At 40.4% G+C, this 16,054-nt stretch overlaps 1 protein-coding gene across 6 annotated transcripts in view; it reads right to left on the bottom strand.

Annotated features, from left to right (window-relative positions):
- PDF (peptide deformylase, mitochondrial) overlaps window positions 1–16,054 on the bottom strand; it is a 174,591-nt gene that overhangs the window by 152,415 nt on the left and 6,122 nt on the right. The window contains exon 1 of one of the 6 annotated variants that reach the window (XM_044081278.1): window positions 12,349–12,438. The exons of the other annotated variants lie outside the window; for them this stretch is intronic. The gene's annotated coding sequence lies outside the window, so the exon portion shown is untranslated. Of the gene's footprint in view, window positions 1–12,348; window positions 12,439–16,054 lie in introns of those variants that run through there. 6 annotated transcript variants of the gene reach the window in all.

The raw sequence follows: 16,054 nt of genomic DNA, 5'->3' as shown, positions 1-16,054 counted from the left end.
ACAGTCAAGTTTATTTGCAGAATAAATGGTTTCCAGTTACAGTTTTGGGAAATTAATTTTTGTGTCATTGTTTTAGCAGTCATTAGTTAAGAGCTTTGTATTAAAAAGTGTTGCAATTCATAACAATATCTTAATATAGACAGAGACAAAATAATGTTTTGCTAGTTTACAGAATGTAAAATTTTAAGTCAATGCAAGATTGTAAAAGTGACAGTACAGTTAAGAGATCATATCCTATGCATAAAAATAGTACATTATGTAATCAGTTTAAGACTGTATATATTTCACGCAGAAATGCCAGTTTACCAAGCACATCAAATCAGATTACAGCCAGTTTAGCAAGGTGAATTAAAGACAGTACTGTATGCCATAATGTAGTATGGTAAAGATCAGTTTAAAATTGTAGACAATAATGATAAATTCTTGCAGCATTCAGCAGTACTGAAAAGTTAAATGACATCAGCTAAAGAAACAGTTATGGTAAGACAGTGGGTGGAGTTTCATTCACAGAACAGTATGCTATAATCTAAGGGTCACAAGAGAAAATGTAAAAAGTTCAACAGTTAAAATTAATTTCAGACAATTGACAAGTGGAGTACCTCAGGGTTCAATCCTGGGACCACTCTTGTTTGGCCTGTACTTCAGAGAAGTAGATACCAACACTAAGGGACTCTGGCTAACAAAGTTCGCCGATGACTGCAAACTGGGAGCCATTATTGAATCCCTACATTATGTGGATACTCAACAAAAAGGCCATACAAAAAAAGATGCTTGGTGCCAGAGCCATGGGCTCAAGCTCAATGCCAAGAAATGTATAGTTATCCCCTTTGGGAAAAAAAACATGTACCCGTGAATTACCACATAGGTGGCAGTACACAAAACACCGAAAGTGTGATAAGAGACTTAGGGACACAGGTGGACAGTGGTCTCACCTTCAATAACCACATTGCCACAACAGTCAGGAAATCCTATGTGGCACACCTCATCACTAAGGGCTTTTCATCCAGAAAAAAAGGGGGTCATTGTCCCACTGTACTCATCCTTCATTAGACCCATTATAGAATACAACACCCTGTTTGGTATGTACCTCACAAGACATCTGCAACAACTGGAAAGACCGCAGAAATACCTCCCTAAAAGTATCACAGGCCTAAAGCAGATGCTTTACGCTGACCGCCTTAAAAAACTCCAGCTATACTCTGTCGCATATCGTTTACTCAGAGGCAATCTCTGCTTAACATACAAGGCCATGTCAAACCCAGAGCTACTGAACATGCTACACTTAAAGAAATCCCAATCCCTCAGAGCCACATACTCCAGGGATCTAAACTTTGTCATCACAATAAACAAAACATGTTGGAGGGATAGGTTCCTGACCCAGAGACTCCCCAGACTCTGGGGTAGACTGCCCATACATGTCAAGCAGAGCACCTCTTTAGCCCTCTTCAAAGGGAACCTTTATCGACTGGATGGGAGAAAGGAGATTCACCCCAGGGATCACGTCAGTCACCCTGCTACAGAGGGATCCAGGGAAGTAAATAGTGTGGGAAGAAATAGCCAGGGTATTGTTATGGCTAGGCTTGTACAGGCCCTAGGGCCGATAGCCTAGTACCAACCTACAAACCTATTATATAGGTACAGAAATGCACAGTGTTACATTACTACTTTCATTTCAGGTTATCAGTTTGCTTACAGACTTGCAAGAGTTTATTAGCAGCAAATGTTTATTTCATGCCGAAAATTTTACATAAAGTCAGCACAATAAGCAATGTTATCAGTTTATAATTGTTAAAGCTGCAAATGTTTACTTCATGCAAACAATGTAAATAAGGTCAGGGCAATAAGCAATGCTATCAGTTTATAATTGTTAAAGATGCAAATGTTATCTTAAGGGCCTGATAGTACATACAATCAAGAAGCCACCCAGCCTTGCATAAGAAATGAAAAAAAAAGAGGTTTAAAAGGCCTAACTATAAAAAGGACACTTCAACATTAAAGCAGGCCTTCATTTACTGCATCAGTGACTGGGACAATCTAGAGTAAAAATTGGCAAGAGCTGTGGTGCAGAATTTGACTTTGTGTTTCACTTATTTCTTCAAAGTTTGTTTAAAGTTAAAATGTTTGAGTTAAAACAAGTATGTATGTTTTCAGTTATTTAACAGTACTCATTTTCAGTTTATCAGTTAAAGCAAGTATGTATGTTTCAGAAAGTTATATAACAGTACTAGTTTCAGTTTATGTTTTTACCCATGTTCAGGCAATACTGACAAGATATTAATAATATAACAATAACAGATTTCAGTTTATCTGTGTTCAGGTAACACTGTCAAAATGTCCTCACATTTTCAGACAATTGTACAACAGTACTAGTTTTCAGTTTATCTATGTTCAGACAATACTGACAGGAAAACAGACTTCAGTTCATTTTTTTATCTGTGTTCATGTAACACTGTCAAAATGTTCTCATGTTTTCAGGCAACTGTAGAACTGTACTAGTTTTCAGTCTATGTTCAAACAATACTGACAGGAAAAGGAACTAATGGTTTAGTTTTCAGAATATAACATTTACCAGTTTCAGTTATGCTTTTATCTGTGTTCAGTTAACACAAAAGATATTCTTTTAGTATTAGTTTAGGTAGTTTCAAGAATATACACAGCTATTTTAAATGTTCAGTATAAATATGTATCACACTTCAGTCGAGATTCAGAATATGACATTCATTCAGTATAGTACATTTCAGTCAAATCTCAGAATATAAAAATAACACTCAGTTACCTCACATTATTCAGTCAGTTAAGAGTAAAGTGACAGAATTATTTACTACAGGCTTATTACGATAAATTATCTAAACAATAGGTAGTAATAGTTATTCAGTATACTCAAGGCATAACATGGCATGCTTAATTTGTTGATTAATTTACAGATTACAGTACACTTTACATTAGTGTATATTAGTCAGAAAGTTAAAAAAGACACTAACAGAAAATGTAAAGGTATAGACCTGAAATACAGAAAGCATAAGTTTAGTAAACTATTAAGATAAGTTATCTAAAGAACAGGCAGTGATAGTTAATTAATGCACCCAATGCTCAACAGGGTAAGCTTAATTTGTTAATCAGTTTACAAATTATGGTTTACTTTACATAATTACTGTACATTTGTCAGAAATTTAAAAGGATACTAACAGAAAATGCAAAGGTATACATCTGAAATACAGAAAGCAATTGTTTCAGTAAACTATTATAGCTTGTTCAAATATTCATAAAGCATTTCAGACAAATTTACAAGGCAGACATCTATTACAGCACATAAAAGTTAAAAAAGGTAAGTAGCATTATAGAGCAAATCTAAATAAAAATCTATAGGACACAAGTTAATACAGAGTACGGCAATTATGCTTCAAGATCAGTTATAGAGTTTATCTCTTTAGTGCTGATTTCAATCAGTCTTCAGAGAATAGCCATCATGCTTGATAGGCTATACAATAAAAACAAACAGCACAATGTTTAAAGATTTAAATCTGTGAACAACAGGAAAAGGTTTTATTTGCTATAAGAAAGAAGCATCATGGTGCACCAAGGCACCAGTTCATAAGGTAAAAAAACAGAATTTTACCTTTACAGCGTACAGAGAGGGAAAAAATAGACAGGGTTAACAGTTCGTATTCTAACTTAAGAAGGTGTATGTCAGCTTCTAATCAGCTTTAAAAGCCGCATAATTAAAAGATACTAATTTTCAGAATAATGTACAGATCTTGGATATATCACTCTTAAAAATTATGAATTTAGGTAATATAGAAATTAAATCGTAAAGTTAACAGACTTCAAGCCTAGTAGTCAAAATTAGAATTGCAAGTTTATTCACCAGATAAAGAAAAATAATTGCTAGTTATAATTAAATCATAAAGTTAAGCCAAACAGGCCATAAATGCTCAAGTGACACCTAGTGGTCAAAATTAAAAGTGCAGGTTTACTTACCAAATAAAGAAAATATATTTTCAGATTATGAGTCCAGTAGCATAAAGCTGTATACAGTAGTTAGCAATACAGATGTACTGTAACTTCAAAAGTAGGTCCCTGTAGACTTTCGTCAGGGACATCAGGGGCAATTGTTAGATTAGGGACCTCCATTTTAAAGTAGTTATTAGGCATTATGCAGATTCTCAGTAAATTCACTAGACTACATTTGGGTAGAATGAGGCCTGAAATATGGAGTCAGACATGTATGCATTCAGTTTCAGAGAAAGACAGTTTATTAGAAAGTAAAGATAAACATGAAATGTGCAGAAAATACAGAATGTTCTTTTCTCAAGAGAAAGATACAATCTTGCCAGCTACAGAAAAAGAAGTTATGTCTTACCATAACGTTCCATCTGTGTTGTAGATCTTTGTTCATTCATTACTATTAGGACTTTGGTTCCGTCCTCAGAACCGATACAGCCGTTTCCAAGCTCGGGCCAGCCAAAAACTCTCAGCTAAGACCTACCCATAATGCCCCTCTCCTAGTTACGCCAGATAGAGTTTGCCTGCCCCTATATAATAGATGTAGTAATAGAAAAATAGTAGAAGGCAATGTCTGAGAAAATACCCTAACCAGGAGTTCCCAAGGTCCACCAGGAGTCCAGGCAGGGGGAAGGAGGACGGGAAGTAATGAATGAACAAAGATCTACAACACAGATGGAACGTTATGGTAAGACATAACTTCTTTATCTGATGTTGTAAATCTTTGTTCATTAAATTACTATTAGGACTAGCTACTTCAGTCCTGGGTGGCCCCAAGGAAGGATATTCCTGAGCACCATAGAACCAAAAGATGCTTGTACCTTGGAGGCCAAATCCAATTTGTAATGAGAGATAAAGGTATGAGGTCTTGCCCAAGTTGTTGCTGCGCAGATATCATCCACAGAGGCACTGGAATTAAATGCTACAGAAGTAGCCATAGATCTGGTAGAATGAGCCTTTATTCTGGAAGGTAAGGATAGCTAATTCTGTTGGTAGATAAAGGTAATGACTTTTCTAAGCCAGGAGGATAAAGTCACTTTGGAAACAGGTTTACACAATCTGGGCCCTGCAAAGGCCACAAACAACTGATCTGTTTTCCTGAAAGATTTAGTCCTGTCCAAATAACAACGAAGCTGCTGATGCACATCAAGGGTGTGCAAAAGGTACTCCCCTCTATTAGAATGCTGAGGGAAGAAAACCGGCAGGTCAAGAGATTGGTTAATGGAAAATCCAGAAATGAACTTGGGAAAGAAAGAAGGGTCAGTACGAAGGGACACCCTATCCATGTGGAAGATCAAGTAAGGTCTCTTGACACTCAAGGCCTGCAGCTCAGATACTCTTCTCGCTGAGGTAAGTGCTACTAGAAGTAAGGTCTTCCATGACAAAAATTTAAAATCACATGAATCAAAGGGCACGAAAGGATGATGTGTGAGAGATTGAAGTACCAAAGTCAAGTCCCAGGGTTCTAAGGGAGGCTTGACCGGAGGTTTAATATGTAATAATCCTTTCAAAAATGTCTTGCATAGGTGGTGTGACAATCAAAAAATTATCAAAGTCCATTACGAAAATTGGTGATAGCTGCTAAATGTACAGTGATCATTGATGCTGCGACTCCTGCACGTAAAAGAGAAGTCAGGTACTGTAGGATCTTTTGAATAGGCATAGAGAAAGGGTCTAAGTTCTGATCTTTGGCCCAAATAGAGAATCTAGTCCATTTACTAGAATAAACTTTCCTGGTGGAAGGTTTGTGTGAAGCCAGAAGAATTTCACGAACAGGAGATGGGATGTCAGGCAGCCTGGCAATTATTAGAAGTGGAGGAACCAAGCTGTGAGTTTGAGACTATGGAGATTTGGAATCCATGAGGATGAGATAACAGGTCTTAGGAATGATCCAGGATCCACAGGCTGTGAATCAGATGAGGCCATAGAAACAGACTTGATGGGGCCGGTAGGGGGCAATGAGGATCACTTTGCTTCTCAACCTCTGAACTTTCTGGAGAAATTTTAGAATGGGGGAAAGTCTACAGAATACCCGGGGGCCAATCGTGCATTAGAGCGTCGGGGGGATCAGGACAAAGTAGCTTCTGCATTTGTAGTTTATGGGGGAAGCAAACAGATCGCAGCAATGCTTGCCCCAGTGTTGGAAGATTCTCTGTTACAGGGTTGAGGGACCACGCGTGAGGCATCAGGATGTTCCTGCTCAGATTGTCCGCAATAAGGTTGGAACTCCCAGGAATGCTGCTATAAGAAAGCGGTTGGAAGCTGTCACCCAGTGTCAAATCCTCATGGCTTCCTGATACAGGGCATAAGACCTGGTTCTGCCTTGCTTGTTGATATACCAAATGACTGACATGTTGTCTGACTGAATTGCAATGGTCCCAGAGGATAGGGATGCATGGAACGCTTGCAATGCTAAGAGAACTACCCTCAGTTCCAGGACATTTATGTACCAATTGGCCTCCATGGGGGACCAGGTGCCTTGGACCGTCTTTCCCTGGAAATGTCCCTCCACCCTAACAGGGAAGCGTCTGTGGTCACCGTGGCCATGGGCTGGGGAAGACCGAACGGTCAACACTAAAGATTCGTTTGTGGCTTCATCCACCATATCATTTCTTCCTTGCAACAGTTTGTAAGACGTATCATGTGGTTGAGTGGCTGAGTTAGAAACTACCATTTTGTGGGAAAGGAGCCACTACAGGATTCTCATGTGCAGCCTCGCCAGTGGTACTAACGTAATGGCAACTGCCATGGATCCTAAGAGTTGCAATACAAGACATGCTGGTACATAGGTCTGAGGAAGAAGGTCTTGGATTGGGGGTCTTACTTTCAAAAGCCTGTGAGGAGGGAGAGAAGCTTGACAGGATGTTGTGTCGAAGACTGCTCCAATAAATTCCAGTGTCTTCGTTGGGGACATTTGAAATTTGTCCTTGTTGATTGTAATCACCAAGCGGAGACCGAGACCTTGAGTGTAGGAGAGGCTGTGGACCAGGAGATTCCTGTTCAGAGCAGTAAGGAGTCAACTGTCTACAGATGGAAACACCTGGAATCCTTGTAGTCGAAGATGAGCTACCACAACTGCCATACATTTGGTGAACACTCGGGGGGGGGGCTGTTGATACACCGAATGGCAGTGCCCTAAACTGGTAGTGACCGACTCCCAGCCGGAAGCGGAGAAACCTCCGGGAGCGGTTATCCATCTTTATGTGGTAATATGCAACCTGGAGGTCTATAGAGCACATCCAGTTGTCCCTCCCTAGGAAGGGAAGAATGGACTGTACCGTGACCATCCGGAATTTTTGAGGTTTGATTAATTTGTTCAACAGGCTGAGATCCAGAACTTGTCTCCAGTCCCCTGTCTTTTTTGGCACAAAAAGAACCTAGAGTAAAACCCGGATCCTGCCTGGTATGGTGGGACTGGTTGGATGACTCTTTCTCTTAGCAGCTTTTCTATTTCTAAGGCTGCTAATTCCCTCTTATTGGGTGGCACATCAGGGATTTGTTTGACGGGTCTGGGAATTAAATTGAATGGTATTTGGTAGCCTCTGGATATTATTCTCTGTACCCAAATATCGGTAGTAATAAGATGCCAGGCTGGTAGGTGCAGAGAAAAATGACCCCCCGACTGCTTCCAGAGGAAAGCAGTAGAGCCACTGCTCAGGAGCACTGGTAGGGTCTGCCAGAGAAAAAATCTCTAGCACCCTGGTTATGCGGAACCCCTCTACCCCGAAAAGGGCGTCTTCCACAGAAGTTGCTCCCTCTGCCCCGGGGGGGGGATTGTTCACCACGAGTGTCACGAAAAGCTCCTTGGGATTTCTTGAATCACATTTTCCCTCCCATCTGGTTCCTGGAGTAGGACTCTGGGGGTTGGAAAAGTATATGCCTACAGCAGACAAGGTCTTTCCATCTTTCTCACTATGTGCACGTGTGTCTTGTACTTTGGGTCCAAAAAGTGCAGATTTGTCGACAGGTGCGTTGACGAAGAAAGATTTAAAGGGGTCTGCGAAGTCACACAACCGCATCCAAGCATTACGTCTCATGACAATGCCTGATGCGGCAGCTCGAGCTGCCCGCTCGGTGGTGAGAGATATCAAGTGCATCGAGGAGTTGGAGATGGATTCAAGGGTCGCTAGTTGTGAGGCAACAGTGTCACTCACTTCATCATGCAGTACCCCCACCAAAGAGAAAAACATTTCGGAAATTAGGTCTCTTTGGAAACGAGTAAAGTGTGCCAGATAGTTCAGCGACAGACTGGCGAAGGTCGCTGAAGCATAGGTCTGCTTCTCTAGTCTGTCCATGGTCCAGAACTCCCTGTTCGGAGGATGGACAGTGGAACTATCTTCTGCCAGTTCTCTCTTGGTGGCCGCTGCCACAACCATAGAATCAACTGTCAACTGTTTAGACCAGTGGGGCTGGTCTTCAGGTGTAGATAAAATGTTGTCTGGCCTCCGGGGACAGGTTCTATGTTGTCCGGGGCCTTCCAGGCATGATGCACAATGAGATTAACAAGGTCATCTGCCAGTGGGGTCACCCGGGAAGTAGATGGCCAGGCACGGAAGGCCTGCAAGAACACAGATTCCTCAGAAGAAGGGTTAGAGGACTTCCAGTCTCCCCGTTACTTGAGGATTTCAAGAATGTCTCCGAATGAGACGTCATATGGGGGAGACCATGGGGACCCTTCCCCCTCATCACAATAAGTGTCTATGGTGAGAGATTCCTCCGAGGAATCAAGGTGCTTCCTCTTGCACTGTTTCTTACGGGGTGACTCCCCAGTGGGATCTTCTGAGGAGGACTCCAGAGAAAGGGTCCCCTTCAAAGGGGGGGGGGGTTCTGATACTGATGTCATTGGTGCTGATTGCGAGCCTGCAGAGTCAAGGACCCTCTCTATCACCTGGACAGCAGGCCCGCCAGAGGAGGGATGGGAGCCTGGATCCAGGAAGGACAACCTCGAAACCGGGGATTACACCCCGCCCCGAGGATCCCACCTCCAGATGAGGAGCTGCGAGAGGAATGGAAGCCGTCAGAGCCATGGACATAGCGCCAGTGAGAAAATAGGCGCCGGGCTAGGTACCAAGGTACAGATGGTCCAAGCACTACTCCGAGAGAGCATCGGCTCCACCTGAGCTGATGAAGCAAGGGTGGTCGGTGCCGACAGGGGAAAAACTGTTGTCAGAGCTGAGACAGTATGCACTGGAGTGGACATCAGTACCAAGATCTCCGGGATCTGGGTAGAGGCCAGAAGATGATAAACAGGGGAAGATATAGGAAAAGATTCCAAGCCAATAGGGACGGAAGATCTACTGTAATGGGCAATCCCCTAGCTGCCAGAAGCTGGTCCACAACCCACACTAGATCTAATTCAGAAAAACTCCTAGTGGATCTAAAGGAGGCTGCTGAAGGAGAATCAGGTCTTTCTAGAAAGGGGCTAAACCTCTGCCCCAAAAAAGGGAAAAGGGCTGTAAGTTGGACAGGATCTTGTCCTTGGAGATATTCTAGTTTTGGAGTCGATGGAGCCAAAGAAACTGTTGGCACCGTGGCCGGGGATGGTCATAGGAGCCAATGTTGGAACCAAGGACGACACCGAAGTCAGTGGTACCGAGGTTGGAACCGAAATAGGGGTGAATATCATGAACGGCACCGAGGGAAAAGATACAGACACTGGTGCAGAAGAGGTCTGTGCCAAGGGCGCCGGAGAAGGCTAAATTGACTAAAAAATAAAACATTTTCAAGAGAAACTATCTTAAAAATGACAATTTTCTACTTAGCTTTGACAGAGACGGCTAGCACGTCTGAACGCAGCAAACGAGATCTGGAGTAACTAGGAGAGAAGCATTATGAGTAGGTCTTGGCTGAGAGTTTTTGTCTGGTGCGAGCTTGGAAACGTCCGTATCAGTTTCGAGGATGGAACCAAAGTCCTAATAGTAATTAATGAACACAGATTTACATCATCAGATTGTTCCTTAATGGAATGTAAATAAAGCACATACAAGACAAGGCCTGAGAACCAAGGCTAAGAAGACGTTTAAAGCATTACAGGGTTTTGGTATCATTAAAATATACTTTAGATACAGTTAGGCAGTCAGTCAGTTCGTTCGACCTACCTGACATTACTGAGAAGATTAAACTACAATACAGACACTCAAACCAGAGTACAGAAGACAGGTCAAATAAAGACCATTTCAGTTTACATTATTCAAGACAATCAGAAGACATGTGCAGAAACTTTGGATACATTTAGCAGCAGTATTATTACTAACCAGCATTCCAGTACTTCTACAGACTGTTATTGTTTATCAGCACTGTTAATGAACACATTATTTGGATATTGTGAACATCTAATAAAGCCTTATTAAATTAACTACAATGTTTGGAGAATTCATTCTTGAAAGTACACAAGACTTGGCCCATAAAGGAGTTCAGCACAAATTTGGGTAATTAACAGAAAGACTTTAGTTTCAGTCTTATTTCAGTTAATTACAGTATACTACAGTCTTATCAATTCTTACAGTTACATGTCTAAAACAACAGCTGTACCAAACTACCACAAGTCTGTATCCCAGCCTTGTAGACAAGAAACAGGTCAATGCCAATAAGGGCCTAACCTCAGACAAAATGTTAAGGCTGCAATCTGGTGAAAAAAAAAGAGCAATATGTTTTTGTACACTCCGCCTACGTTAGGTTCTTAGAAGATAGACCTTTGGCCAGCATTCTACCTGGATTGGGAAAAGAGGCAATGCAGCAAGTAGGTGGCTGTGTTTGAGGATATACCTGCAGATGCCATAACAAGTAATAACTTTGACAATGCAGTACTTTGTCTGCATGTGGTTACATCCAGTCAGGCATAGGGGGAGGGGCAAATGAGTGGAGAAAGCAATGGAGGAGACCCAGCCAGAGCCCACAACTTCACCTGGGGGTAGTTACGTGAATATTTCAGGAAGGAAGCTGGTCAGTAACAGCATGTTAGCAACTGAGCCAAGGCACAGAAAAGACACTGGGATTCCCTTGGAAGTGGTTACTTCATGGGGAATGGTAGGTGGTTTTCCCTCTGGTATCATTTGGTAGTTTCATTTTGAATTTGATTCATTGGTTTACTTCAGTACATGCATCTGTGTTCCTACTCATCTCTACAGAAAAATGCTACAGTTGTATCCTTCAAGTACTTTCCTCAGTCAATGTGTTACTCGCATGGCCACTCAGAGACAGTGATCAGCACTCAGTTTTGTAATTATTAACATGCAATTTCTTTGAATGGTACACAAAGCTCGAGATTATTATTTCACAGCAATCTTAGCATTGGTAGATACAACTATCAAGGGCTTGAGGGGCGCAGAATGGCAAAGCCACCCTGCAAAACACGCTTTCTTATATTTTGTTTAAGTCTGAGTTCTAAATCTCAGGAAATGCTGTTCTTTTGTGGTCTCACATAAGTGTCAATCACATAAAAATCACATTCTGGCATGAAGCAGAGCTTTTGAGGGTTGGCATAATGGTTAAGTTGCTTACCCTACCGACAAAGTACATGGCTTGATTCTCACCTTTGGAAAGTATAGGTAGGCTTAGAAAGATCCCTCAGTCACTAGCCTAGGACTGTAACATATAACAGGTCACATTTTGGTTGGGGGGGGGGTTAGCAAAATGATTAAGGGGTTTATTCACAGACACAAGGTACAGGGTTTGATTCTCACTTTTGATCGCTGTCTCACTACTAGCTAGGCATGTAACAGCCTGCAGACTGTTTGCCTAATATTTAAGTATGAGCCTAACTCATTTATGTGTGCTCAGTGTCATCTATACCGATAACTCTTCCACAATATTTTCACTGTAGCATTTCCTTAGGTTCTTAACCGTGTCTATCATATATGGATCTACTTCAAAACCCAATGCCCATATAACCAGCATTCACTTACACAAGACGAAAGAGCTAAAGAAGAAATACCTGAACGGCAAAATTTTCCCAGTGTATGTAAACACTTGCCCAAATGTAAATGAAACACACACCAAGGTAAGTAAAACCCACCTAGATGGTGGCCATGCCTCTCTCACACACACACCAACTATATATATATATATCAACTCCATGTTGGGCAAGTGTTTACTTACCCTAGGAAATTTTCACCATTCTGGTATTTCATCTTTCACTATTTTCATCTCATATAAATGAACGTTGGTTATATGGGTATTGGGATTTTGAATTAGACCCATATTGTGCATACACACACACAAATACATAAATATTACACACACATATATATATAGATCTAGCATACTTCTATATTAAAACCCATATCACTGTAACTTTAACTTTCAATTCAGTTAACAGCACTATGTAACTTCTTGCATTTACTGTACCTTAAGGGCCTTTCAACATCAAAGCTGGAAACCCAAATCTGTGACTTTCAATTCAGTTAACAGCACCAGACAACTTCTTGCATTTACTGTACCTCAAGGGCCTTTCAACATCAAAGTTGGAAACCCAAATCTGCAACAATGTAAATAAGCTGCTTTAATACATTCCCATAAACCTATTTTGAAAGATATTACTCCTAGAATCATCCTAGCTATAACATTTAGCAAACTATAGCTGCTGATTCATTGAAAATTTTGAAATACTTTTCTTAATGCTACAAAGCATCCAGGTGCAAACACTAAATTCTCTCTCAAAATCAGCCTCTAGGGTCACCCTGAACCATGGGCCCACTGTTTGTCAAGTCACATAAATGCAATCCTAAAACAATTCTCCTCCTAATGGCAAGCTAGCATTATGTTTTTACATGAAAAGCAGTTCTTAAAGTTTATTTTTTTCTCTACAACAGCTGAAACTGTATGGCTGACTTTAAAAATGTAGCCATACAACAGACTTCAACAGCAAATACCTATTATTACGGGCACATCTTTACTCAGGTAGTATGGATTCCAACTTAAGTACTACTATGTGAACATTTGGAGGCTCCCCACAAATAAGCAGTCTGCTTCTGTTCCTATTTTCTGTGCCAGTTATTGTCACTCAGTCTTAACAGGTGACTTCCTGCTGGAAAAGTTCTCCCTGCTATAAGAAATGAGTTAAACAAGAAAGTATTGCAAAGATGACTCCTACGGATTGTACCACAAGCTTCCATCTTGATTATGTCAGCACCCCCATGAATTTCACTCTTGACTTATCCAGTTAAGATAGCAACTCTTATTTTAAATTTATGTGCACTGGTATAATTGGTCTCATGCTAAATAACTTAAAAGAAAGGTCAAGGAAAGGATGCTTTACACATACACTGACGTAGGTACTCTAGTGTAAGGAGTGCTATACTAAGAGTACCATAATGTCTGAAAAATGTTTGTTGATAGGTTATGTTACCAGCTAGTGGCAGTTCAATAAAATGGACCCACTGTAAGAACTATCCCCTACATCCACAATTACATGTACATTTTACCATTACTAAATATATTTTTAACTGCGTTGTGGCCAAGGTCCATAGTATAGTTAAAGGACTTGCTTATAGTCATACAGAAGGCAACTGCATACTGAGGGAATCAAATCCAGGACTACAGGATGACAACTTAATCCTCTGCATTAAACTATAAGCCTAAGCTTTCAACACCAATCCCTGAACACTACACATTACTATTCTCTGTTGTCTCAAAAAACACACCTAATGACTTTATAATGTGCCTTGTCATGGATAATCTTTTTGAAAATCATAAATCTTGCAACTTTTCTTTTTTTTTTTTTTGCTTCCCCCACAGGAACTTACCTGATGCCCCATCTCCGTCCAACTGGCTTACTACTTTTGGTGAAACAGCAGCCATGTATCCTGGGCCTAGGTGAGAACCTTAGAGCCCATTTACTCCTGTCCAAGAATCGAATGGCAGCGAGGCAACTTATCCTCTCTCTTTGTTAGCAAACCACTTGGCAACTTCTCTGAGGCCACAATTGCTGCCTCCAAAGGAGAAAGGTACTTACACATACCAATTTCCACTTGACTCCATATGCACTCATGTACTGAGCCAGCGCCAACTGTCTTCCTCCAAGGCAGTTAAACTGCAAGAGGCCACTCACTCCCACCCCCCTGACCAACTCCTAAAGACACTCAAGTCATCTGCTGCATATTCGGGACTTCCCCACTCTACACTAAGGAACTGGCTCCATTTTGCAACCAGCTTGCTATTTCAGAACAAACTGATACATTTCCTTGCAATTATAATAATAAAAGGAAATAAGCATCTAAAATGTTATCAAACATTGCAATAACCAAATAATTTATTTTTATTTATTTAACATTTGTTGCCCGGGAAAGTCCGACTAGGTTCCACAGATCCTGTTTTCAGCGGAGGCCCGGGGAGAAATGCTCCAGAAGCATGTCTTTAGATAACTAGTTTAAATTAGTTTAAATAACTCTCTATGGAACACCTCTGCAAATTACTGATTTAAATCAAAAGTATTATCAAAAATAAACAACTAAATTAAATAAAATATAACCTTTTTCTAGATTTTTAACTACCAATAAAACCTAGAAAAATAGCATTTTCTCAACAACCCTGCACATACTACCTACATGGGATCACTACACATCCTATACCTTATCCACAAGATAAGAAGTTCAACAGGGTAATTATTTGTATGCACACTTCAGAAATCAGATATAGGCAAACAGAAAAATCCAAGCTTCATTTTTTCTGGAGGCAAACACAGATAGTAGACAAAGAGCATTCCAGTAGCAAACAATGACAGGTGCAAAAGCTCCATCACACACAACCCACTGTCTCCTTTCGTCTGTGATCACAGCTATGTGGGATGCTTACGATTTTAAAACCTTTGAGAAAGGATGAATCTATTAATACTCAAAACCCAGTGTTTTGGAAAAATGTCCTTCCTGCTTAACAAAACAGTAATGCAATCAGGTAACAGCTGGCAGTGTCAAGGGACAGGTTTATTAGATAAGCAGGCAGTTGCTATGATTTGCTTAAAGCTCAGGGGAACAAAATACAATACAAAAATGATACAAAACCATCTCCAGACTTAGCAATGCTCCTGAAATACAACACATTTTACTAAAAGCATTATGGGCTATGTGCCTCCTTCTGTACATACTCCATACAAAATATTTTTATTTGTTAATAAATAAAAAACAGCATGAGATACAAGCCCCCACCTGTACAAACTTCACAAAGAAATATTTTAAATTAAGTAATTCAATTCAAGAATTCTGCATATGTCAAGAACACAAGACAGACGAGATTTAACAGATGCTTATCACATAGTATTCACTTATGAATAACCATCAATTTTATCCACAGTGAAGTCACCAAAGAACAAAATAATCATAAACATCAGTATTCAATACATTACAACACCATTTTAAGAAAGCTAACTTGCAAACTACTATTCTAGGGCAAATTCACTGCAGCTGAAATGCATACTCAGTACTCACAATCCATCCACTAGCATACTCAAACTATTGGGAGACTTGATACAGCTTTCTCTGCACCTTTCCAACCATACTGAGATATCATTAACGGTATGCTACATCCCCCTGCCTTCAAACTCCCTTTGAGACAGCCATTCTAGACATATTACAGAAATTAACTTCAACCTCTTGGGATCCACAACGTCTCAAATCACCCTTTTCCAAGCTAATAACAACCCGATGCTGTCAAAAGACACCCACATAAGAATCAGCTCCAACAATACCCAGACTCTCTCTAACATTTCTAATTAACACCCCAAAATATGCATGCTTCCAAAGACTTTTAGAGACCATGTTCCTCTTGAAACATTCCTTACCTTCAAACACCTCAAAACACAAGTAGTTCTAGGAAATGATAGATTTCTACCAGAACTTAAAGAGGAAGAAATCCTTGAAGATTTGTAATCCATAGACAGGCCTCTAGTGTACCAGTCCACAGACCCCATGCTACAGTTTATACAAATGTAACAGGATAATGCAAACCATCATATCTAAACAGGTTTCCTTTAAAGTAAAAAAAGATTCAGAGGACACCACTGCCTAAGTAGTAATATCAGATCCTTCCCAAAAACTTCAAACAATGCCTGGCACAAATG

The sequence above is a fragment of the Protopterus annectens genome, chromosome 8.part0 (genome assembly GCF_019279795.1).
Source record: "Protopterus annectens isolate FY-2018-M chromosome 8.part0, PAN1.0, whole genome shotgun sequence".
Lineage (NCBI taxonomy): Eukaryota > Metazoa > Chordata > Ceratodontiformes > Protopteridae > Protopterus > Protopterus annectens.
This window is presented reverse-complemented; position numbering and strand designations above follow the sequence as displayed.